The following is a 25,037-nucleotide window of genomic DNA, read 5'->3' on the forward strand; positions in this document are numbered from 1 at the left end:
TAGCATTGTCAGTCAGAGGAAAGGTATTTTTGCATGTGACCGATCCCTCTTCTATTTCTGAACAAACTGAGTTTGAGTGTCAATAATTACCCTTATAAAACGCCTGAGGTTAATGGCACACTGGTTTCTGCAAACAAGTGAAAAAAAAGATTCTTACTCTTAGCTGGAGGGAGCTTCTTTAAACCTAGTCCAGAGAACTTCCCCAAGAGCCCAGCTGGCTAGACTCTATAGAATTAGGTTTAAAAGTAAATTTTTCTTCCTTTCTGAAAAAAAGAAAAACCGCTTGTAGAAATTCGGCTAATAATCTGCTCTAAAGCAATCAGTCAGCTAAACAAGAGCCTTTTCGAGAGAAGGATAAGAAAATCCGTTGCGGGACGTCTTGGTGGCTTAGTGGTTGGGCTTGGGGCGTGATCCCGGGGTCCTGGGATAAAGTCCCCCATCTGGCTCCCTGCAGGGAACCTGCTTCTTCCTCTGCCTGTGTCTCTGCCTCTCTCTGTGTCTCTCATGAATAAATAAAAAAATCTTAAAAAAAAAAAAAAAAGGAAAGAAAATCCGTTGCAGAGATCTTATAAAATTTTAAGTAAATCATACAATTTACACTGAAATAAAACCTGGACATTCCTACTTTATCTGTGTATGTAATTTTGTCTTTTCAGGTCATTTTGGATCCGTTTTCTTCAGTAATTAGAATGGTAGGCTTCTCACTGCCATAAAACTGTTGTTTTCAGACTATTTGCACTCTAGAACAATCTCTTTTTGGATGTAAGCAATGAGGGGGAACTCAAAGGAGACAGTTCTTTTTGTCTCCAAGGTAATAGCAGGTGCCAGAGTTCCACAGACGTTTCAGTGGGAAGTTTGAGTAGCTTGTCTATTAAATTGTGACATTTGCTTACAGTTCCCCTTGTGTATGGTGACATTCCCTTCATAGAATACCAGGGATCATTTCTTCCCTTTTTCTGATTGATTGATTGATCGCCCTAGTTACCACCACACAGGGAAGACAACAGCTTGTCTTTAAGTGCTACTGATAGATTTATTTCTCTTTTAACACTCCTTTGAAAGAAGCACAGAGGTGAGCCTTTTGGAATGACGAATGCTAGCAATGTGATCATTTGTGATCACTTGTCCTCCTTTTTGCAGTTCTGAACTCACTGTCTTTACTGTGTGGTTGCCAGATTTATGGAAATGCCTTCCTGAGTACATCCACGTTGGATTAGTTTTCATTGTTACACTTGTTGGGCTGATATTTTATTTTATTTTGTTTTATTTTATTTTTTAAAGATTTTATTTATTTATTTATTCATGAGAATACACAGAGAGGAGAGAGAGAGAGAGAGGCAGAGACACAGGCAGAGGGAGAAGCAGGCTCCATGCAGGGAGCCCGACATGGGACTCGATCCCAGACTCAGGATCACGCCCTGGGCTGAAGGTGGCGCTAAACCGCTGAGCCACATGGGCTGCCCTGGGCTGATCTTTTAGAGCAACTTTTGAACAAATTTGGAAAATTAGGAGCTCTGGGGGACCATACAATTCAAATAATATTAAGTTATTAGAGCTTATTGTTATTATTTTGATGCAGGTATCCAGGACATTCCAATAGACGGAAATTGGAAAGGAAAGCCATCAGGTCGTGGGAAATGTAAAGGTTAAGACATTTCATCAAGTAACGAGGTGATCGTCGTGCTGACGGTGACTCCCAGTACTGAGCAAAAACAAAATCAAACTCTTGGAAAGCTGCCTCGTTAGAAATAATAACAGGCTTCCTTGGCCCAAGAAAATTATGAAAATTAGCATAATATATATGAAATAGCGTCTTTATTGTTGTTCCTTGTTTGTTCACACAAATAACCAGAATTGTGCTTGTTTAAGTTCATATCACATTTTGTTTTGTGGAGGACAAAGCGCTCTGGGAAGAACCTTAGGAATATCATTACTAAAGTTTTGCAGCCCAGATTAAAGGAACACAGGCAGGTGGTGTTTTTACCATTTGGAGTTTTGTCCCTATTTTTTGGGGGGTTATGTTTCAAATGTTTACTCGCCAGCCTTCTACACCAATGTATGATCTCCCCTGAGGCAGCCACTGTATAGTTCACCTTTACGTGCCCTATTGCCACACAGCCAGACGTATTACCATGCCTTGTACACAGAAAATGTGGAATAATTACGCACTGAATTGAAGTCATTGTGCCTAATCTATTTATAGAGAACAGAAGTAAGCGATGACAATTCATCAGAGCCAAGTAGCTAGTGGAGAGTTTGATCTTATTCACTTATTTACATTTGATTAATAAGTACTTCAAAACACATGTGGCCATCATATGTAGAGACATCCAAATTTGAAGTGACTAGCTAGTTTTTTGACTTCAATCAAGAAAAAGCATGTTCCTAACAATTCTTGTGCAGCTGTAGAGCAGAGAAAGTCATGTCATTTATTTTTGTATAATACAAAAATCTAACTTACAATCTAAGATTTTCATTATTGCACTGAAGGAAGTTGCTGAAGAGAATGTAGCCTGGTAGTCAGAGGCCTTTTCCCCTCTTCTAGCTCTTAAGCCACTCACTTTATTATACTACTCATATCATACCTATATATGTATATACATTTTTGATGTCAGGCATTTGTGATGCTTTAGTGCATTACAGTGTTTGTCAATTACACGAGGGCAGGCACCATAAATTGTGCATTGCCATATTTTATGCAGCATCCATTGGATTGTTTTGTGCATAGCATATTCAATGATTGAGAAGGTATTATCCATTGGAAGGCATGTTCATTAGAAACAGCACTGGGGAGTAGCCAAGAGTATGGGGTCTAGAATTAGATCACTGCCTGGTTGGAATCCTGGTTTCATCACCTTTTATGTTTGCAACCTCGAGTTCCTCACAAAACCTCTTCTAAGCTCATGAACTTATAAGAAATAAAGGGCACAGTGCAGGCAAGTCTTGGAGCAGCACCTGGCTCATAGTCAATGCTTCCTGCATGTCATTTTTGGTTTCCTGCTGTAACTCTTGTCTTCTGGCTAAATGACTTATGCTGATGGAATTTTATGAAAATCTGATGGAATTCTATGAAAATCTGGGCTTGTAACTTCCTTCTAGATTCCCCAGATAGCAATGTGAAACTTTGGATACCTTTTATCTTCACATCAGTATTTCAGTAGGACAGGAACTGTTATCTCTGTATGTGCTTTCAATTCTTCTTTATTTGATGCTACTTTTCATTTGGTGAAGGGTGGTGCTCCCAAAGAATTAAAATTTTAATTATAATTTAGATATTCTGATAGTATTTTAATGTCACTGTTTTTAATTAAAGAAGCATCAAAATTGCGTCTACGATGCATATTGATACATGCCAGAGGGATTTTGCTGGTACTCAGTGTTATAGTTAGGGAGTAGTGTACGCCTAGGTGAAGCTTTGTCAATCCTTTACTTTTTATTAAGTTCCTGAAGAAGCTAAATACATAAGGAATAACGACAAATGAGATGGCATGGGCTGTTGAACGTGTCCGGCCAACAGTCTGATCCAGCAAAACAGAGTTCTCTTATCAGCTGTGTCACAAGATCTGCCTCAGTCTTCTCTTTATCACTTAGCTCATGCAACTTCTCATTTAGCTACCGAGTTCACATCAGTGAGAACTTCCAAGGGACCAAGTCTTCACGTGAGAAGGAGGAAAGGATGAGATGGCATGGCCTCGAGGGGCCTTGGCATTGTTACCAACCCCACTCTCAGGAGCCTGTGGGTTTTTGCCCACCAGCAAATGCAGTGAAACAGTGTCCTAGATGTGGCCAAATGGTTTTTCATCCTCTGAGGCAGGGGAAGAGAGATGGGAAAAGAAGAAAGATGCCTCTGATTAAAAAAATGAAAAGGCAAATTTTTCTTCCTGGTAGAGGTTAAAACAATATGTGCTCTTGAAGAGATCAATCCTGGTTTTATTTTCTTTAGAGGGAGCAAGTGTGTGAGGTGGGGTCAGGGGCAGAGGGAGAGGAAGAGAGAATCTTAAGCAGGCTCCACGCCCAGCACAGAGACCAACACGGGGCTTGATCTCACAACCCTGAGATTATGACCTGAGCCTAAATCAGAGTCAGATGCTTACCTGAGCCACCCAGGCGCCCCTCAATTCTGGTTTTAGACATGAAGTAGTTTAACACACGGATGTATCACTACTGACATATAATGGCCAAAACAAGTGTAGGCACTCTAAAGAAATTGTAAAGAATTAAACTCTTTTTCATTTCTGATATCGAAATATTATTAATACTGTCCTAACTACTTTGTACATTTATTTTCTTTGCTATTTATTTGTGTAGTACTGAATTCCTCTGTCAACAGAAAATATCTTAATAATCTTATATAATTCATAAATAATTTTCTATATTTTTAAACACATCATTCATGTTAATTTTTTTTTAAGATTTTATCTATTTATTCATAGACACAGAGAGAGAGAAGCAGAGACACAGGCAGAGGGAGAAGCAGGCTCCACGCAGGGAACCTGACGTGGGACTCGATGCCAGGTCTCCAGGATCACACCCCAGTTTGCAGGCAGCACCAAACCGCTGCACCACCAGGGCTGCCCACATCATGCAGGTTCTCAAGTGGGGATTTTTATGTATCCCTAGCTTTATAGTGGGCGATAACTAGAGGAAAATTTAATATTAATTAAATAGAGGTAGTTCTGATAAATATTATTTCTTGTTCTTAGTGTGAAAATGTGGATTTCATGGTTCTCTCTATATATTAATATAATAATATAATAACTAGAAATATTTAATTCTAAGGATAATAAATTTGTGATATTTTGGGCTTTTTATGTAGCATAATGGAGGTGCGGTGATTGTGCTGGTAGTAAACAGCAAAAAAAAAAAAAAAAAAAAAAAAAGAAGCCCAAACGGCAGATGATTGTACAAGGAAAATAACATTTTTTTTAAACCAATTCACAGGTGCTAAATTGATCAAATTATGCATGCTATCTTACTTAACTCTGAAACTAACCTTGTACTATTGATATATATTATAGGGAAAAATAGGATTTAGACTCAAGATGAATAGTTTTCTCAAGATCATTCAGTGAATAAGGTAGCAGAAAACGAATTTTAACCCAAGGTTGTGAGGCTTCAATGATTTTTTTGGTTTTTTAATTTTAATTTTTTAAATTTATTTTTAGTGTTTTCTCTGTGCTTAAAAATGTAACACCAATATGACTTAAGCAGTGAGACTTTTCTTCCTTTGAGATGGGAATCTTTCTGCTACGAAGAAACTTGGGCTGACCAACTGGAAAATGAGGCCATGGGGAAAGACCTCAGGTGTTGTAATCAAGCTATCACAACCATTTCAGCTGAGGTCCCAAACATGTCAGTGCAACCATCCTATGCTATTGAAGTCAGACCAAAAGACCAGCCTAGCTAATCCAAAATGTTATGGGAAACACAAAGAAATAATTACTCATTATTGTTTTAAGTAACTAAGTTTTAGGATGATTTGTTATGCAGTAGAAGCTGACTGATACACAGGAGGTAGTTTATGAAAAGTGAAATAAGTTACAAAGAATGTTTTAGGATTCTTAACTGGAAAGAAATGGAACAATGTGATAAAGTGAAAGAGGAGTGTTAACTTCAAATTCAAGTATAGCAACCTAACCAGTCCATCGTATGTGTCATGTACTGTGCTAATTTATTTTTTAATGTACGTGATCACTTTTAGTTCTTACTGCTATCTCATGCGGTGGATATTATTTATCTCTATTTTACAGATGACTAAACCGAGATTCAGAATAGTTAAGTAACTTATCCAAGGTCACAACACTTAATAAGGAGCAATGCCAGGGTTTGAAATCTCATGGAGCTATTTGAAAGTCTTCTATTTAGTTTTCAAGCAGCCTTAAGATAGAAGTCATGGAAGAGTGGAAGGAGTGATATGAAGAGAGGAAGTTCACAGGCAGATTTGCTGGGCTAAAGCTGCCCACTCAAATTATGGGAACCTGTCACTTTCTGATAGGGCAGCCTTACCTCTTTGTTAAAAATGATGGATTGGTGGGAAATATCCTGTGGTAAAGTTCAAGGAGATTATAGGATTAGGTTAGAAAGGGGAAAAAAGTTAAATGGAGAAGTAAAGTAAATGAGAGAAGAATATTGAAAAAAAAAAAAATCCATGTGACAATTCTTGGCTGGGTCTAGTAGCCAGCCTACGAAGTTGGAGAGCTATGTGAAATGTGTTTGTGACAGTCTGAACCTGGATTTAAGAGAGGAGAGGGCCACAGTTGGCAGATAATTTAAAAAATGAAGAATCTCAGCCTTATTCTTATAGTAGTCTCTTCATCAGCCTGGATACCTTGTCTTGGGCCATTTATATTCTCTTTGTGCCTGATAGACTTAAACTAATTTTGACTAGCTTATTATGAGCAGATGTTCATGTCATATATTAGCTATGATAAATTCACTTTTTCCCCCTTTCTCTTCTATTTTAGATGAACTGAAAACAGTATTGACAAGGTTTAACTTAAGTTTATAGCATACAAACTGCCACAATTTTGCACATGGTATTATTTGAATTACGCAGTTAGGAGGCATCCGTGGTATAAGCACCTCAAATCAAACCTGGCTCACAGGAGGGAATAAAATCATCAGGAGCAACATGTTTGAATCATGAGTATCTTAATGTGTGTGTAATGGCAGCGACCTTCTCCAATGAACAATGTGTATGTAGATCTTCTCTTAACCAAAGAGTAATTTGGTGTAAACAAATTAAAAGTGGTATCACATGACTTCACAGTCGAGTAACCAGAATATAATTAGTTTGACTTCATCTGGAAAGCAAATTCATTATTGCCAAGACAGTGATTCAGTGCTCTATGCTAAATGAACTAGATGTGGATGTTTAACAGTCAATTTGCACCATGTGTTCCTAAAGAAAAAAAAAGAAAAAAAGTTCAACTATGGTTATAAGGAAAGCTCCTTAAGGTTTCAAAACTGAATGGGAAATCTTGATATAAGAGCAAATAAATAGAAACATTCTCTAGTCAGAACAAGAATTAACTGAACACTTATTCCATGGAAAGTAACTCCGTCTCTGGAGTAGATTTATGTCTGTCATCCCCGGTTCACAATCTTCCTTGCTACATTTAAGATACTAATGATTTGGATACCATGTGGAATAACTTAATGAACTACACATGTTTAATGGAAACACTTTCATTACCAGACTTAATCTATTTCAGAATCTCTTATAGAAACTCTCCACTATCAAACCATTTTCCATGAAAATATATTGAAAAATTCAATAAAACTCCAGATGTTTATTTTGCTTTCATAGAACATACCAATAAAAATGTATTAAGTTTGTATGCTCCTTGCATTTTTACTGTGCTTCCATCATGTTGGTTTGTTTGCTCCTCATTATGTTGGGAGGGCCTAGGTGGGGCAGATGAAATCAAACCCATTTTACATACGAGGTGACTGAGTCTCAGAACATAAAGTTCCCTACTTATGGTCACTCTGCTAACAAAAAATGAGCCAAGGAATACAAGACAAATTCTCTAGCTTCGAGAGAAAAATGTCTTTGTAAATTTGTATGTTGTTTGTTCTCTGTAGCACTAAATATGTTTTTTTACTCAACGAGTGAAAATAACCGGAGGCCTCTCTGAAAAAGACATCTAAAACTCGGAGACTGACAATGACTAAGAATAGTTTAAAGCAAGAAATGTATATATTTCCTGAAATGTAGCTAAACCTATAGCTTTAATTCCAAGCATATACTGCAGCATCATTCCAAAACAATTCCCATGTAAGTTTGACTCCCATTTTCAAAAATTACAAGTTCTAGGCACTTGGGAGTTTGTTTACGAAGGGCAAAGCCAAACGTATAGATCTACAAGACAGGACTGCAAACCTTGTGAGTAAAACCTTTTCTAGATTTCATTGCTAGCCCATCACATTCCCATCAGTTAGGTATTTTAGAGAAGATAAATAAAAAGTAATCTATGACTAACAATAACTTTGAACTGGGTGAGAAGCCATATTTCATGTCAAGTATTTAAGTGATTTGAATTTGAAGACACAATAAAATAAAGACAACAAATACTGCAGTAGTTTGACTAGCCGGCGCTGTATGTTAATGTTTTCACATTTTTCCAAGGCATCTTTGGTGTGATTCCCATTGATTTTAATAGAAGTTGCATGTATAATGCAAGAATTCCGTAAAAGTTGATAGTGAACTATGATAACATTCTAGCTCTGTCAACTGAATAAAATACACGTGACGATGTTCAACATAAGGTCAGATAAACACATTCTGAAGAAAACACTAACTGAAATTTTTCTGTGGTAGTGTTCCTTTATTTAGTCCCTAACAGTTGATATATAATATAGTTTGAATAAAAGATCTAAGAGAGTATTTCAGACAATTAGACACAGAAGTGGGTATAATATTTTTGAGAATTTGAAAATTCTCCAACATTTATAAAAATTCACACAATCTACATACAATGTGACTTAACCATAATATGTTAGCATTCATTTTTCTTTTCTGTTCTATAATAAATGATATTGAATATAATTTATACCTAGAAAAAAATTACCAAGTTACCCAGACACGCTGAATTAGAATTTCCAGAGGGGACACTGGGAGATTTTTACTAAAAAAAATTGATTCTAGGAGATTCTCATAATTAGCTTGTTTTGGGGGTTCATTTGAACTTAATTTACTGGTAATTTTCTGTTCTTGATCTTGGGTCCCCTAGACCCTTTCCAGAAATTACTCTTTAAATACCCCATTTTCACTCATAATTCCCATTCCTCTTGGTTCCCCTACATTTTGTTGTTTCCTCCATGCTCCTTGTTTTCTTTAAATATCCACCTCCTGTTTGACCATTCTCACCCTCATTCTGTCTCTTTCACATCTCACTTTCCTTAGCAACAATGAGTCTTCTAAAGCAGTCGGAAACCATTCAGACTTTCCTGTGTAAACACTAACTTGAGTGTAGTCATGCAACTAAAGCCAAGAAACAGTAAGGCCCAAGGTAACATTTTTGGGAGTTATTCCTAAGTGAATAAAAATATGCATATGATTCATTCACTCATCCATGTATCCCACCAATGTTTATGGGCTTATATATCTTGGTGGTGTGCTACATTCTGGGGATTCATTGATGAACTTAATTCCTGCTTCCATGGGAATGCTACTCCAATAAGAAAGACAAAAATAATGAATTAAGCAAACAAATATATTTTTTAAAGATTTTATTTATTTATTCATGAGAGACACTGAGAGAGAGAGTCAGAGACACAGGCAGAGGGAGCCTGATGTGGGACTCGATCCTGGGATTCTAGGATCACACCCTGGGCCGAAGGCAGGCGCTAAACCACTGAGCCACCCAGAGATCCTCAGCAAACAAATAATTTGAGATAGTGATTTTCTGAAAAAATATGTAGCAAAGTAAGATATTAATCTCAGCACAACTAAAATGGTTAACAATTTTAAAAAGTTTGCCTAAATTATAGTAAATCACCCTGAGGAATAATTTAATCATTCATAGTTTGCCACTAAACATGGAAAATACTTAGGATGCAATCAATATTTAGTGAAAAATACAGGATAAAAGTGTGTCTTTATTTCTACATGTCAGCATGTAGAGAAGAAATCAACCCTGGAAGAGAATCCATTTTCGAGATCATGCCATTTTTATGATTACGATGCTACTTTGTATTAATTTATAAAAAAAGCATGAAATGTGAAAAAAGAGGTTATTTGATGTCCTTTTAGGCAAAGAATTCTATTACCTGGCCTATCCTTTATTGCACTTGATTTTTCATAACGGTTAATGTGAGGCTTTAAAGTATATTTGAGTCATCAAAGAAAAGATGATACTTTACTTCAGCCTAATTTCTGTGCTAAGTAAATTTTATTGCAGTTTAATTTTTCATACTCAGTGATATATACATGGAATTAAGTAGGGTAATAATCTATTTACCAGAATATTTGATCAACCAGGGCACATAATTTCCCGATATCCCAGATAAGAGAGTTATTTATAGGCAAAAACAAATATATTAGACCTCAACTCCAAACTGCTTTTTGTTACTTTTTAATTTCTTAGAGGATGTTAGTTATTAAATTAGAATCTGACAAAGTTACCTGGAGAGAATAGAAGTTTGTTTCTTCATTTCACTTGCAAGTTATTGGATCCCCTTTCTTTTCCTGTCACTGGATATTGGGGGTTGGGAATTATGAAATATATCTTGTGGTTTTTTTTTTTTGTCTGATTGTATACCAGTCATTCAAAACATATAGTATTTGTTCAGGACTATGATATTCATGATTATAAGATGCATTGTTGAATTAAATATAGCTGCAGTGTAGAAAAGGAAATAATGGTATTAAATATATATATTGTAATTTTTATTTACATCTTGATTAAAAAAATTAAGATGTTAAATGTGCCTTAGGATCAAAGGTGTGTGGTACACCTTCTGGAAAGGGTTCAAAATTTACCTACAGGTGACTCAACTATAATAAAATTCCTGCACAGATCCTGTACTGACACTGATAGCATGCAGGCAGCTGTGGCAGGGAGTAGGTTCCAAAATGGGGATGTATTTTTCATCCTGTGCAGTGAAATGAAAAAAAAAAAATAAAAGAAAATAATGAATTTTTCTCAACAATAAATTATTATAAAGAGAAAAACATCCTTTTTAAAATAATCTGCTTATTATTGTTATGTAGATTTTTTATTTTTGCTTTTTAATTTTCTTAGCAAAGTAAAACATGAGTAATCTTAGGATGGCCTCCCAAATATTTTCAGAAAGTTCTTGAATTTTTGGAATTCAGTGAGTAAAATGGTTTGGTGGGAATAAAGGTGGACTTACTATCAAAAGAAAGAGAGCTGATTTTGTGGGGTCAATGGCTCTGTGTTCTTGAACATGTCTGAGTCTCCATTTTCATTTATAAAATAGGTCCAGTACAAAATGTACAGGCGATATTGCATCAACGACACAGTATTTGTCTTCTCACATATGTTCCTGCTCTGTAAGCGCCACTGTTTACTTTAGGTGTGGTGTTTTGTTAACAATATTAATTACAGTTAATTAGCCACTCTGGGCTAACTTAAATCTCAAAGCTCCATTTGTACCCCAACAGAATCCATAGGGTGATTTCATGATCCTTTTGCAACAGCCCTACATCATATGATACTGTCTTGTTTTCTTATGTCATCTGATCCTCTCTTGATGACCCTTATTTCGGAATTTAAGAAAATTTCCTGAACACGTGGTCTTTGAATTTCTTCTTTCCTTTTAGGGTGCATGCATGGAGGCTTTTCCATAGGAGATATCAGCCACCATAACAGTTTGAGGAGATCTACTTCGACCTGGTTGTAGAGTTTATGCTATCTGGTTTAGACTGAATTCACGTTGTGTTGTTCCATGGTAACAGTTTACTTTCTTTGGAAATCGATGCTATTTGTCCTTCAACTCTCTGAGTGACACACAATATGGCACTCTTTGAGTGCCAACCAGCATGGATTACAGAGTGAAAATAAAGTACAGGAGTCATAAAGTCCTCAAGCCTGCAAATCATAATTAGGCCATTAAAAATCTGGGACCCTGAGGAAACAAGGAGAGAAACAACCCTTCAAAACTGAAGAAGGAGCAGTAATTACCTATGTATATTAAGAATCAAAAGGCTCTCACTCTAGGCAATGTTAGAATGAAAGATAAAAATTGGTGTGTTGAATATTATTTTTATTGGAATAAATTTGCAGGTGGAATGTCAATTTATTTTTGAATATGCAATCTTAAAAAAGAAGAATATGCAATCTTGCCAAATCTAAATCTCTCATATATAGTGCTTTTAAATTTGATCTCTTGGCTTGTCAGGAATTCTCATACTACTCTTCTAAAATAAGATATCTACCTAATAATGGAAGCATTTATCTCAAAATGCAGTATTTAAATTACTACTTTGAATGACTGCTGAAATTAATCTAACCTCAAGTTTATATACCTTTATCATTTTTTTTTATTTTGACAACATGGTTTCATAAGCTATGATTAGTTCAGGGATTTTGTGGGTGTAATGTACAAGATAAGCAGGTTGAAAGTTTTTTGACTTATCAAAGCCACATTTTGAGAAGTAAGGAAATGCAGCTTTCTTGACTGGCATCACCATAATTATTTGCACAATTTTTAGAGCTATTTGACAAGTTCCCATTTGTCTTTAAAAATAAAAGATCTATAGGGAGAACAACCCCAGACCTTCAAATCATTTTTAAAATCTTCCATGAACAAACAGTATTTAAGGCCAGAGGGGAAAAATTGACACCTTTTGGATTTTTAGGTCATATCATAATGCTACTATGCCAAACCTACTGAAATTTTGGCTCTAAGGGACATTTTGACATCATTCTTACTCTCTTTGAATTAACATTTAAATATTTATGCAATTTTTCAGTCTAGAGGAGGAACTGTAAGACTTCCCTGAATGAGAGGTTAAGCAAAGGTTATGATGTTACAAATTAGAACTAAATAGGACACTGAAACTGAGAAACTGGAATCCTGTTAGTTAGACTAATAATGAATCAAGTCAATGAGACAAAGGGTCCCTCAAGGTGAGGTCTGCAAGACTCTGAATATAAATGGCCATATTATTATTAATGCATCCATTCATGAAAAAGCTGTAATACTAGTTTATGCCATAGAGAAGACAAAGTATGAGTTAGTGTGAAGGTGTGGATAAAGGAGAATTATTCTTCTTAATTTAAAGAAAGTTTAATAAAGGGGTAAATAAGTTTGCTTAATTTGTAATATATTTCTTCATATTTTTTCCATACAGAAGAGTTTTGCATTGTTTTAATTTCCAATGGGACAGTCTCAGTGATTTAGTTTAAAATAAAGCATTAAAAATTTTAATTTCTAGGATCCATTTGGAGCATTAAACTGTAACATCCTTTTTTATAAACAATTCTCACTCTCCTGGTACTTTTCTGCCTATAGACTTTGAGAGATTAAAATAATGTAATTACAATGATAATTTTGTCGTTCTACCCAAAATTCTCATCCCTGCTTTTAAATATAAGTGAAAATGGACTCTTTCTAGCCTGTAATTTTGAAGACACTTCAGAATTGTACACAATGCATTTTGAACATTTTCTCAAATTTAAGTCTCTTAATCATTTTGTTTTATCTTTATATTTAAAAGATTGTTCTATGTAATTAATTGTGCATTCTCTGTAATTAACCTCTGATCAGAGGTTTTGGAAGCTGAAGTTCTTCGAGTTTGGAGCTCATGAAAAAAACTGACAGTAGAAATGACCACTCTCACTTTAACTGTACTGAGTGAAATGATTTTATATGAAGCTTAAAATAAAAACAAACCTGCTTTACCCCCAAATTTGTTTGTATTTCTCTGCAGTGCTGTAAGAAGTCATACTGTGCTGAGAATGATATTGTTGCAGTAACATTTAATGTTGTTTATTGAAACTTGAAGTTTAAAAATTGAATTAGATTCACATTGTTCTGCTTTAGCAAACTTTATCTGGAATGTGATGCCAATAAAATTTCTACAAATACTCATTTATATTTTCTGATGTTTTAGTAGATAAGCCTGGACACACATTAATTTTAATATAGTACATATCAAGTTGTTTGTCTCACTCTTTCCAAAACAGAAGAATTTAGATATGTTTAGGCCCAATGAGAAGGTACATATGAATGAACACTGTAGCAAAGTTAAGCACTCTAAATAACCACATATTTATTTTGTACTATTTTTGAACCTGGTTCTGTGTCAAATTCTAGGAATATAACATGTGCTAAACAGATGAAGTTTCTGCCTTCACGGAACATACTGTCTAATATCATTGGAAATTTTATTAATAATAAATAACTTGTTCTGAAGTCACTTAGAAATGTTGCAAAATCTTTTACAATCAAGGATCTTGTTTTTTAAAAAAATATTTTATTTATTTATTCATGAGAGACAGAGAGAGAGGCAGAGACACAGCAGAGGGAGAAGCAGGCTCCCCGCAGCCCGATATGGGACCCGATCCTGGGACTGGGATCACACTCTGAGCCAAAGGCAGAAACCCAACCACTGAGCCACCCAGGTGTCCCCAGTCAAGGATCTTTTTAATGCTATCTCTCCAATGTCCTGCTCAAAGTCCTCCTATTCCTAAAGACTTTGCCCATAAGCAGACTCTGCATGTTAAGAAATAAAATATCCCATTTGAAACCTAGCAAAATATATATGCTGGTGACAGTCAAATTTCCAACACATTAACAAAACCATTTTTGCATAGTGAATTAAAATTGATGAAGCATTTTCTTGAGTAAATATGTTTTAAGCATTTTGGAATTGTTCATAGATTCTGGAGGATTGCCCAGATCGAACACCATGCAATAACAAAGTGTGGCTTGAATTGTTCTTAGGTTCTTTGTTGGATTGGCTCTGGGCTTTATTCTTCAATGCACTTAGAACATCAGATCCTTGTTTTATGGTTTTTCAGTTCTCTTCAATCCTCAACCTCCCCATGCCGGCTTTTGACTCGAACACTACACGTAATTAATTCAAGGGCATGGTCCAATATAAAAGAATATTTACAGTCTCCTCCTTCATAACCCACCTTCAGAGTTTGATACACTGGACAATCCCTAACCTCTTGAAAATTCCTCTTTGTTCGAATCTTATAATTCATTTTCTCCCATTTTTTCCTCCTCTTCCTTCCGTTCCTTGATTCGTTCTTGTTACTTCTCATCCATAAATGATGTTTCTTCCCCAGACCTTTGATCTATTTCTACTCACAACTTGCATGCTCTTGTTAGTAACTTTCATTTGCACTTACAATATCAAGTACAATGTACAATTTCAGAGGGCCTGCGTATCTATATTTTCCATCCACCCATATTCCTCATTGCTTGTTGGATATGTTCATCTGCATATTTTGAAAGTGCTTATCTATAGCTAAACTCTCCTGCAGTAAACCTCCCTATGTCTCCAAAACATATCTAAATACACACAAAGACAATCAAAATGTTTCTCTTCTGTAGTTTCTTTCCTATAGGATTTAATATTAAATTGTGTTGATCCTCACTCTTGCTAATTTCCCATAGCGGTTCATTGCAAAATCCAGTCTGAACTATCTTTTGTATCTACCATTTCTTGGATTTCCCCTAATTTAGTTAATCTCATTCCTTTCTACTTTTACAAACACACCTTGAGCTCCGTGTTGGTTTTCTAGGGCTGCCGTAATAGGGTATTGTGAACCAGTTGGCTTATACAACAGAAACCTACCGTCCCGCCAGAAGTCTGAAATCAATGTATCAGAAAAGTTTTTTTTTTTTTTCTGGGATTTGTGAGAGCCTCTTCTCCTTATGTTTCTCTTCTCATTATGTCCCCTCTATGTGTGTCTGTATCCAAATGTCTTCTTTTTTAAAAATAAGGACAATAGTCATATTGGATTAAAAAATTGGGTTCTCATTATGCTCACGCTAATGATCTCATTTTAACTTGATCACCTCTGTAAAGAAAGACCATTTCTCCAAATCAGGTCATATTCTGAGGTATTGGGAGTTAGAACTCCAGCATATACTTCTTGGAGGACACAATTCAACATATAACAAACTCCTACTACGTGCCAGGCACTGTTCCAGACGCTGGGAACACCTTGCAAAGGGAGACATGCGCTTAAAATCGGCCTTTAAATCTAAAGGTGGGAAATAGATAAAAAATTGTCCTTATAAGTGAACAAAATAATTTAAGCTAGTACTAAATGCTATGGTGAAAATAAAGCAGAGTGATATTGTTCTTTTGTGGTGGCTTTTGTAATAGCTTCTTACCTCCCTTTGTCACCTTCCACTCTACTTCTCAACTCCGTAACATTGCCTTTAGAGGTCAGTAATCACAGTCAGATCCTTATATTATAAATTATCCGTGTGTATATCTATCTCTACAACCAGTGAGCTCTGCAAGGGCTCATGTTTATATCCCCAACATGTGGTATCAACATGAATTGATTGGATGAACATGGTGTGTTTTCATTAAATATTTGTTGAATGTATTTTCTAGTCTCTACCCCATGCAGCAAATTCAAATAGGAATAAAAATCATGAAAGCAAGACTCTGTAAAGAATGGTGTGTTTTTAGCGTGCCCACCATATATAAAAGAATGATTAATAAGGAGTCCATCTTGTGGAGATACCTATCTGTTAGCACAACTGAAAGGGTTCAAAAATTCAGAGCTTTATGATGATAAGAGAAGCATTAAATAGCATGGTTGAACTACTACTATAGAATAAAAACAAGATATCAATGCTAGTCTCCTGTGGAGTTGATACACTTTTAAGTTCTGATAGGATTGCCTATGTATTCCCCAATCTGGGATTGCTGGAAAGCCTCTAGCCACATTTGGCTTTGTCACACATTGTCCTACGGTCTAGCTTTTATTTTTATTGTTGGGTAGTTCTGGTACTGGTCATCATCTTTGGTATATCATATACAATTTTGCACTGTTGTATTAATTATAAAACATCCCTGGAATTTGCTTGTATATTTGCTCATATTTCTTTCTTGTGCATGGTTTAGATCAACGGTATTCCCAAATAGTCTTTGTTTTTTTCCTAGTAAGAACAGTTTTCTTTTCTTTTTTTTTTTTTTTTTAAGATTTTACTTATTTATTCATGAGAAAAACAGAGAGAGGCAGAGACACAGGCAGAGGGAGAAGCAGGCTCCATGCAGGGAGCTTGATGTGGGACTTGATTCCAGGATCTTGGGATCATGACCTGAGCTGAAGGCAGACGCTCAACCACTGAGCCACCCCGGTACCCTCAAGAACAGTCATTTTTTTAAACAGGATTGGCTTTGGTGCCTTTTTGCTCTGTTCCTACATGACCTCTTCTTAGTGATGGGTGGGACATAATTAACCTATAAGAAACATAACTACAGGAATTCCTGTGTAAGGGTCAAGCTGAAAGGGACAACCCCATTGAGTAGACCCATGAACTCTAGAGTTGTGTCTGCAACTGCTTAGAAGTCATAAGACCTCTGTTCAAGTGTTGCCTGGCTTCTCATAGGTGACAATGTCTGCTTTTTCTCCTCACAAGATTACTGAATGAAGAATGAGAAAATACTCGGGAAAGTGAGAAGCATCACGTAAAGGTATATAGGAATACAACTATGATGACTTGTTGAGGACCAAATGGCTGGATAGGTAATGAGTGAGTTTGAAGACAGGGCTCAAACCAAATTTCTTCCCCAAGAGACAACCTCTCTGCACTGAGTTTGTGCATTTTAAGAACAGAAGGGACAGGATTTTTTTTTTCTTTTTCATCTCGTGAGTCTAACCACCCTCTGACAAACTTGTTTCTGAATAGTTTTTGATGCACACTCAGAAGGGATAGCTTGGAACCAGAACAGAGATGTGTATGGTAGTCAGGGCACTAAGCTGGGCAGAAGAAGTTGATATAATGGATGCCACGGAGAGAGGAAAAATGTGAGAAAGCAGAAGAAAAGTGTAAAACCCTGGAGGTTTGTAGGGTGATTTGGATGGAGGTGGCTGAGGTTTACAAAGGAAATGGGTCTTGGAAAAAGAGATTTGACAAAGTGTTTTTGAAAGCTAAACACTGGATCCCCTTAATGATCTTTTAAAACTTGAAATAAATTTTGAATTTCCTCTTTAGTTATTAGACAGCTGGATTTTGCTTCTTTGAATTCTACTCCATGAATTGACTAGATGGTCCAAAGGTCACATTTCAGGTTTCAGTTATCAATAAAGAGGGAAATATAGAATAAACCTTTTCCTAAGGATCTGGACAGAGTCTGGCATTTGAATGTTTCAGTTTCAAAATCATCTACATTAGTGAGTTTGAAGAGTTGATAGTCAAAATTTTGGGCGATAACTGAAGTAAAATAGCAAATTCTGATATTAGGATTCCAAGAGTAACTGGTACTTCCATCCTCTATATAACAAAAGGTACTGAGTGAAGAAATACCAAGATGTAAATTTGGACCAGCTTTGGGAGAAACATTCTTACTTCCAGGCCACAGGGACATCATTTAGTAAATTGCTTCTCCAGCACTCTGACTGGAGCTGCCAAATTTCTATGAATTTAGGATTAGAGTCAGAGAAGGAGTTCAATCTATTTCAATTATTAGCCGAAATGGTGTGTCTGGCTGAGTTCTGATGAAGAATGGGTTCATTAGTGCTGAATGCCACCTATGAAAATCAGCCTTCTTTCACTGTGTCTGTAGGACCAATATCTGATGCGTAGAAGTCCTCCGATCTGGCTTTCCATCTGAAGATCAATCACTGACTGTGACTTTTAAGTAGCAGTGCTTTTCCTGAGCTGGAAAAATGTGGTGTGGATTCTGTTTGTGTCTACACAATGGAGACCAAAAAGCGCAGAAGACTCTTTCACTCTTAACATCACTCGCCTCTCAGACTTTTGGGAAGACTTCAAATTCCCACCATTACTCCCTCTTTGGTGATAACCAGTTGTGGCCACTAATAAATGTAACTAAATGTTGTGGAGCAGTGACACATTTTAGCATCTTCATTGGGGTTGCTTTGGTTTGAAGGTTTACCAAATTGGCTGGCATAAACCAGGGCCCTGAGGAAATGAGGAGGGAGCAATGTCTGACATGGAGGGGATGAGCAGAGGGGTTACAAGGACAGGAAGGAGAAAGAAGGCAAATCATGGAATGAATGGTGTGGGGACTTAGTGAGGAGGCCATGGCAAAAAAAGGAGCTCCTACAAAATTTGATCTAGGATCAATCCTGTCCTGAATAAGAATAATACAGCTATTTTTTTCTTATAAATTAATTATTGGGGGATTTTATTTTTTACGTTACTGCAAAAAGTCTTAACCAAAAGTTTTCTGTTGATGATAATGATGTTACGCAAGTATGCAACACAACAGAAACCAACAAACAAAACTCTTGGATTTCATACCTAGCACGTTTAGAGGTGAATTTTTAAAAATTTATTCCGGTAATTCTTTACATTTGCAAAACATATCTGAAACTAGTTTCTGATGTTTTGGTGGAATGAGTGGTAAAACAAAATATTATCTGTTTTATTCATACAGAGTTCATTTTATTCATACAGAAATGCCATGTTAAGCTCTTGTATTCTTATAGAAAATAGTATTTTAGAATGCATGGAAAGAAGACCCTAAGCATTTTATTTAATTTGATCTGAAATCCATATGCTGTCATTTAGAGAGATCAAGTTTAAGAACCTGGTGGATATAAAATGTGCTCCGCATGGTCCTATTTAGAAAGATGCCTCAAATGTGAGTTTTCACAAGTTCCACAAAACACATTTTCACACCAAATTTGATACAGACATGTATTACAAAATCTCCCTATTGCCATTTGAATATAAAATGGAAAAGTTTCCCTTGAGTTTGCAAGAGTGTTTTCAAGTAGAGGTAGGGAAAGTACAAGCTGTATTAACATCTGCCACTTGAAACTGCATTGTGGCATTTAAACTTTCAAAGAGATTATAGCAAAGAATATATCTTTCCTTGATGTAGATCCAGGATAACTTTACATATACAAAAGAGAGAGCCTCTAATGGGTTCTCTCATTAACTTCCAAATTAAAAAGGACTTCCACCACACGCAGAGGGCTGTTTCCTCTGGCAAATGGGCCTGGGAAGGAGCAGGAGGACTGGACAGGTCCTGTGTCAAGGCATGCAATTGTTCAAGTTGTATAGTTGTCAAGGGAGCCATTGCTCTGAGACCAGGCCCTCGGTCACATCGTATGCATACTCTAACCTACAGATGAATGTGCAGGCTGTCTTGGTGACTCTAGGCTTCTTGGTTGAGAGCTGGAGTGGTGGAAGAGAGCCTGGCACACATGCCCAAGAGAGCACATAAAACATGTCCTCGCTGATATAGAGGTGTTGGTATGGATGTTTCTTGTCTAAATCCTACTCCGGTATCACTGAAACTCAGATGCGGTTAGGGCTGTACGAGAAAACACTAATGCACACGTCCCCGCCCCCCCCCCCCTTTTTTTTAAGGTTTTATTTATCCATTCATGAGAGACACACACACACACACAGAGACAGAGACAGAGACATAGGCAGAGGGAGAAGCTGGCTCCATGCAGGAAGCCCGATGTGGGACTTGATCCTGGGACCCCAGGGTCACGCCCTGGGCCGAAGGCAGGTGCTAAACCACTGAGCCACCCAGGGATCCCCACACGTTTGGTTTTTATCGTGAGGAAGGAATACCTATTTTAAATTCACACAGTGTCACCTTGCGTGATGGTGGCAATCCTGGTTCAACGAGGGGATGTGTCACTTTTTTACACACTTCTGCATCGCTTCTTTTATTTTTTTTTAAATAAAAAAGCATTTTTAAACTTTTTAAAGCATTTTCATTTTGTATTTCTTATACTTAAAAGACAACACATTTATCTAAGGGAAAGGCAGAGTTGATTCTATGAGAGGGACATCATAATGCCATGATACCGCCACACATGTAGAGTATCTTTTTCTGGAAGTCCTGAATTGAGGCTTCTTAGTGAGCTGAAATACAAGTCTGTTTCGTAGGGAAATGACTTTGAACAAGGTGCAGATGAGTTTTGGTTTAATGCAGCTTGTGTATGTAAGCAATACTCTGATGTGGGGTTTTGAAAGACATGGACGTAACTACAGTGTCTCATTGATACGAGACTGACTTAAAGCCATTCAGAGATGAGCAAAGCATGTGATTGTGTCATGCATGGGCAGGTGTCTGTGAAATCACAAAGCTCTCCAAGGCATTCTGGAAGAGAGGTACATCTGTTGCAATGTCTAAGGTTTCTCCAATTACATCTTGGTTAAATAGTCAGTCATTCAGCAAGTATTAATTTAGCATTCACCGGATATCAGGGGAAGAAGAACTCACTGGCCTTGATCCAAATCTTTTGCCTAGGCTTATGCGTCGAGGGCTTCCCAGCATTGTCACTAACAGCATTTCCCTCAAGATGGCCAGATGAACATGCTGTCTAGCCAGCCAGCTGCTACCTTCCCCTGCAGGTCATCTCTTGTTCAGTGGTAGGCTCAAGTCACAGGACTGAGACACGGAGGACTCTGCAGGCAGCGTGGCCTTAAATGAATTCTCAAGATATTTTCATGGTGTGACAATTAGGCTTTTCACTCTATTGTAAACATGTTTGTTCTGGGAATTCAAGTTCCCCAAATTCTTGGATAGTGTAGGCTAGTCTTTATAATCTTATGCAAAGGTCTGTGGTTTTAACTGCATCATGTAAAGACACCTGTATATTATCATTGTTGTAAAAACAACAGAGGAAGAATGAGAAAAAAAAATCAGATATGCCATTCCTAAGAGAGAACTTGATGTGTGTCCTGGAATTCCCTTCATGCAAATCTCAATGAGATGTATTATTTAAAACGGGAATTATAAAAGGAATGCTTACCTGTAGTCTGTTCTTATAGTTAATAAAATATGATGAATGTCATACTGAAAGAAGACCTTACCACCATTTTGACCTTTGGTCTGCACTTTCTAATTGATTAAATTCTTTTCAGCTTATCTCTCAACTCAGGCAAAAGACACAGTGGGCAGAGCATCCCAGGATGGGAATGAAACTACTCCTCAAGCAATGAGGACTACCTGAGCCAGCCAGCCCCTGCACTGATTGACCTGACCTTGACCGCCCACCGCATGTACCCACAGATCCTCGCCCCACACATTCCTTACTTGAACCTCAAACTACTCTCAGCACCTTCGGAGACAGTCTTTGAGACGTTCATCTGCTGTCCTTCCTGTGTTGGCCTCACTGAAATAAATTCCTTTCCTGTTACACCACCATTTACGCATCTCATCTCTCTGCCTTTGGATTTTGTCAGCGGTGAGAGGCTGAACCTGGTCTGTTTGGGACCCCTGCAGCCAGGTGTTCTTGAACACTTGCACCCTGGTTATAATACTGATGAATACAGTATCTACATCATCTTCTCATTTGTATGATATGACATCTATGTTTGTCTTTCAAATATGTTTAATACTTAAATTTCTCTAACATTGAAGTTTACCTTTCAGATGAATAGGACTCTGTTTTACTTGGATTTTACTATTGGTAATCTATAATTCTGGTTCATATATTAATACCAAGTGCTAAAGTTTACTTCTCGGATTATTCCTGAGGCTAACCTCTTCTGTAACTTCTGGGATGGCGTACTCTAGAATTCTACATTATATGCTGGGAGGATTTCATATGGTTTTTATATTAACATTTTTTATATGTATTTTTTTAAAGTAGTGCAACTCAGAGCTGCCTTTTCCTTCTAAATTTCACAAGTTTAGTTTTGGAAGGAACAAGGGGCTCTGTCTACAATCTGTGTGGGCACATTCTATGCCTACAGGCCCCAGCACGGTGACCACCTCTCATGCGTGGAGCAGGGACCATCTCTAAGCCCTGTGGCTCTCTCAGAGGCTCTTGCTTCTGTTGAGACTTGGTGTGCAGAAGGGTTCAGACTGCCCTGGACTCACAATTTCTTTTTAATCAGTAGCTGGCATAACTCTAAATAGCCATTCTTTTGCTTTTTAATAAGGCACATTTATGTTAAATGGGAATGCAATTTAACTTTGCAGAAGCAGTAACGCCAGTCTATTCCCAAGGCACTTTGTCCTAAAGGATTGAGTAGAAAGAGAGCACTCTTTCTTTGATCCTGTAGAGCCGTTCACATTATGGAATTTACCTTTGCTTGTACTAGGATTGGCAAAAAACCTTACGTAAATAGGCAGGTTTCCTGAACCCAACCTCTGAATCTTCAGATAAATGACTTCTCCCTGTTTTACTGCAGTTAGAAAAGCTTTTGGTCATTCCAGCGGAGTATTATGCGACTGAGAGTCCATCATCTGACTTTCTCTTGGGTTTGGAGGTTTCTGGCCTCAGATGACTTGGCAGTAATTATCTTCTGGCCAGATAGTTGGGTGTCAGATACATAAATATCTCTCCATATATTGAGTGCTAGGCACCCAATTATAAGACCATGTACTTTTAATGCGTTAGATATTATACTGACTACCTTGCATATACGATATAATTTAATCTCACAATTTGCAATGGATTCACGTCACCCTTAGGAAAAAATCCAACCTCCATAGCAGAGTTTACAAAGCCCTATACGATCTGGCCCTTGCCTATCTCAATGGCCTAAATTCTTACTATTTTCCCCTTCGTTCTCTCTAATAGTTAGCCATTTATTTTAAATACTTGCTTTGTTTTAGGCAATGCTCTAGGTATTTCATATTCTAAGATAACCTACAAAGTAAGTGCTATTATTAGTCTCATGTTACAGATAAGGAAGTTGAGGCACAGAAAGTCCTATAGCTAGTAAACTGTGAGGCTGGGATTCAAACTTAGGCAGATGGGTTCCAAAGAATGAATTCTTAATCACAGCACTATGTAACATTACGTTATTTCTCTGTAGAGTTACTGAAAGATGACAAAAGCAGGGTGATCTCAAGGGCTTCCAAGCTTAAAGTGGTGGATGCATGTGGAATCCTAAAGATCCCTTTGGGGGTAGCTGGTTGACATAGAAGTGACCATCCTTGCAGTGGGTGAGTGAAGGCTGACTTTGCCAAAGGAAGGGAGGATATGGTTTTAAATCTTTCCTTCCTACATAACCATTCCTTCATTCACAGTCCATTTCACATTTGAACATTTTAGATGAATGGTAGCTTGAATAACATGTCTCATGCCATAGGAGATTTCTCCTCTTATCACCCCCAAAATACCTAGCCTTCAATAAACATAATCATGTATTCATTATTAATTTATTATTCAGGCTGCTCAGGGCTGGATTTATGCAATGTGGTAAGCTAAGCAAACATTTAGCACATTAATGAAGCAGGGTTAGTAAAAGGAAATGAGGAAAATAATAAATAAAAGAAAAGGAAGTAAAATTTAAAAAATTCTTTTGGAATAACGTTAATTTCAAATGGGCCATTAAAGGAGTTGTCATTGTGGAGAATTCTAAGTCATTTTGAATATCCATACACTTATTTTTGACATCATGCACACCCATGTATATGTGTTGTACACATGAGATACTATGACTTTTTAAACAGTTATGGCTTCTGAGGCCTTAATCCCTCTCTCCTCCTGTGGGATTGTGCCTCAGTTAGAGAGGTTGAGGGAAGGGAAAAGATGAGATGGAATTACTAGTAAAGAAGTGGCACCTGGAAGTGATAGTCACGTCCCCAACGATATAGGATCTTGTCAGCAAATGTATCTATTTCAAGATGCAGCAAGGAAAGAAAGTTTTGATATTACATGAAACCCTCCAAAATGGTACACTATTATAACAAAACATATGACTTATAACTCATTTCATCATAGTTGAAAATTAAACTTTGATTAAATAATTTAATGGGATGTCTAAATTTAAATGAATGTAAAATCACAATAAGAACAAATGTGCAGGGGCGCCTGAGTGGCTCAGTAAGTGTCTGCCTTTGGCTGAGGTCATGATCCCAGGGTCCTGGGATGGAGGCTGGAGTCGGGTTCCTTGCTCAGTGGGGAGTCTGCTTCTCCCTCTCTGCCCCCCCTTCTTCATTCTCTCTCTTTCTCAAATAAATAAATAAATAAATAAATAAATAAATAAATAAATAAAATCTTTTAAAAAAGGAACAAATATGCAAAGTTCAAGACACCTAAAAGTTCCTTTCAAGAGAGAAGAGAATTTATTCAATTGGCCAAGAAAGTCTGTTTTAGAAGGAGTATAAGGTGACAATAGAATTTATTTACCATTATTAGTAATGAGCCAGATTCAGAATTGTTACTGAAGTTTTGGAGTAACATAATTTGGGGATCTGAATAAACCAATATCCTTCTTTCAGTGGCCTGTCTGAACATCCCTCTGCTAGGTCCACATTGACTAGGGCTCTCTGGAGAACTTGCATGTTTAAAAATTTCACTATTTAGGGGTAAAGATTTCATTTAAAAAAAAACTTACAAAGTAGAGAAACAGATCTAGGATTTCAAAAAAATCCTTCAACCAGATAAATCCTGTCCTGTGCTAAATATAATTGT

General features: G+C 36.9%; 1 long non-coding RNA gene across 1 annotated transcript; it reads left to right on the forward strand.

Annotated features, from left to right (window-relative positions):
• The first annotated feature begins 966 nt into the window (after window positions 1-966).
• LOC119871163 lies at window positions 967-4,890 on the forward strand. The gene is made up of 3 exons (XR_005356550.1): window positions 967-1,072; window positions 1,580-1,671; window positions 4,434-4,890. It is a non-coding gene; the product is annotated as an uncharacterized LOC119871163 (long non-coding RNA).
• The last annotated feature ends 20,147 nt before the right edge of the window (window positions 4,891-25,037 follow it).

Source organism: Canis lupus, chromosome 3, assembly GCF_011100685.1.
Source record: "Canis lupus familiaris isolate Mischka breed German Shepherd chromosome 3, alternate assembly UU_Cfam_GSD_1.0, whole genome shotgun sequence".
Taxonomy (NCBI): domain Eukaryota; kingdom Metazoa; phylum Chordata; class Mammalia; order Carnivora; family Canidae; genus Canis; species Canis lupus.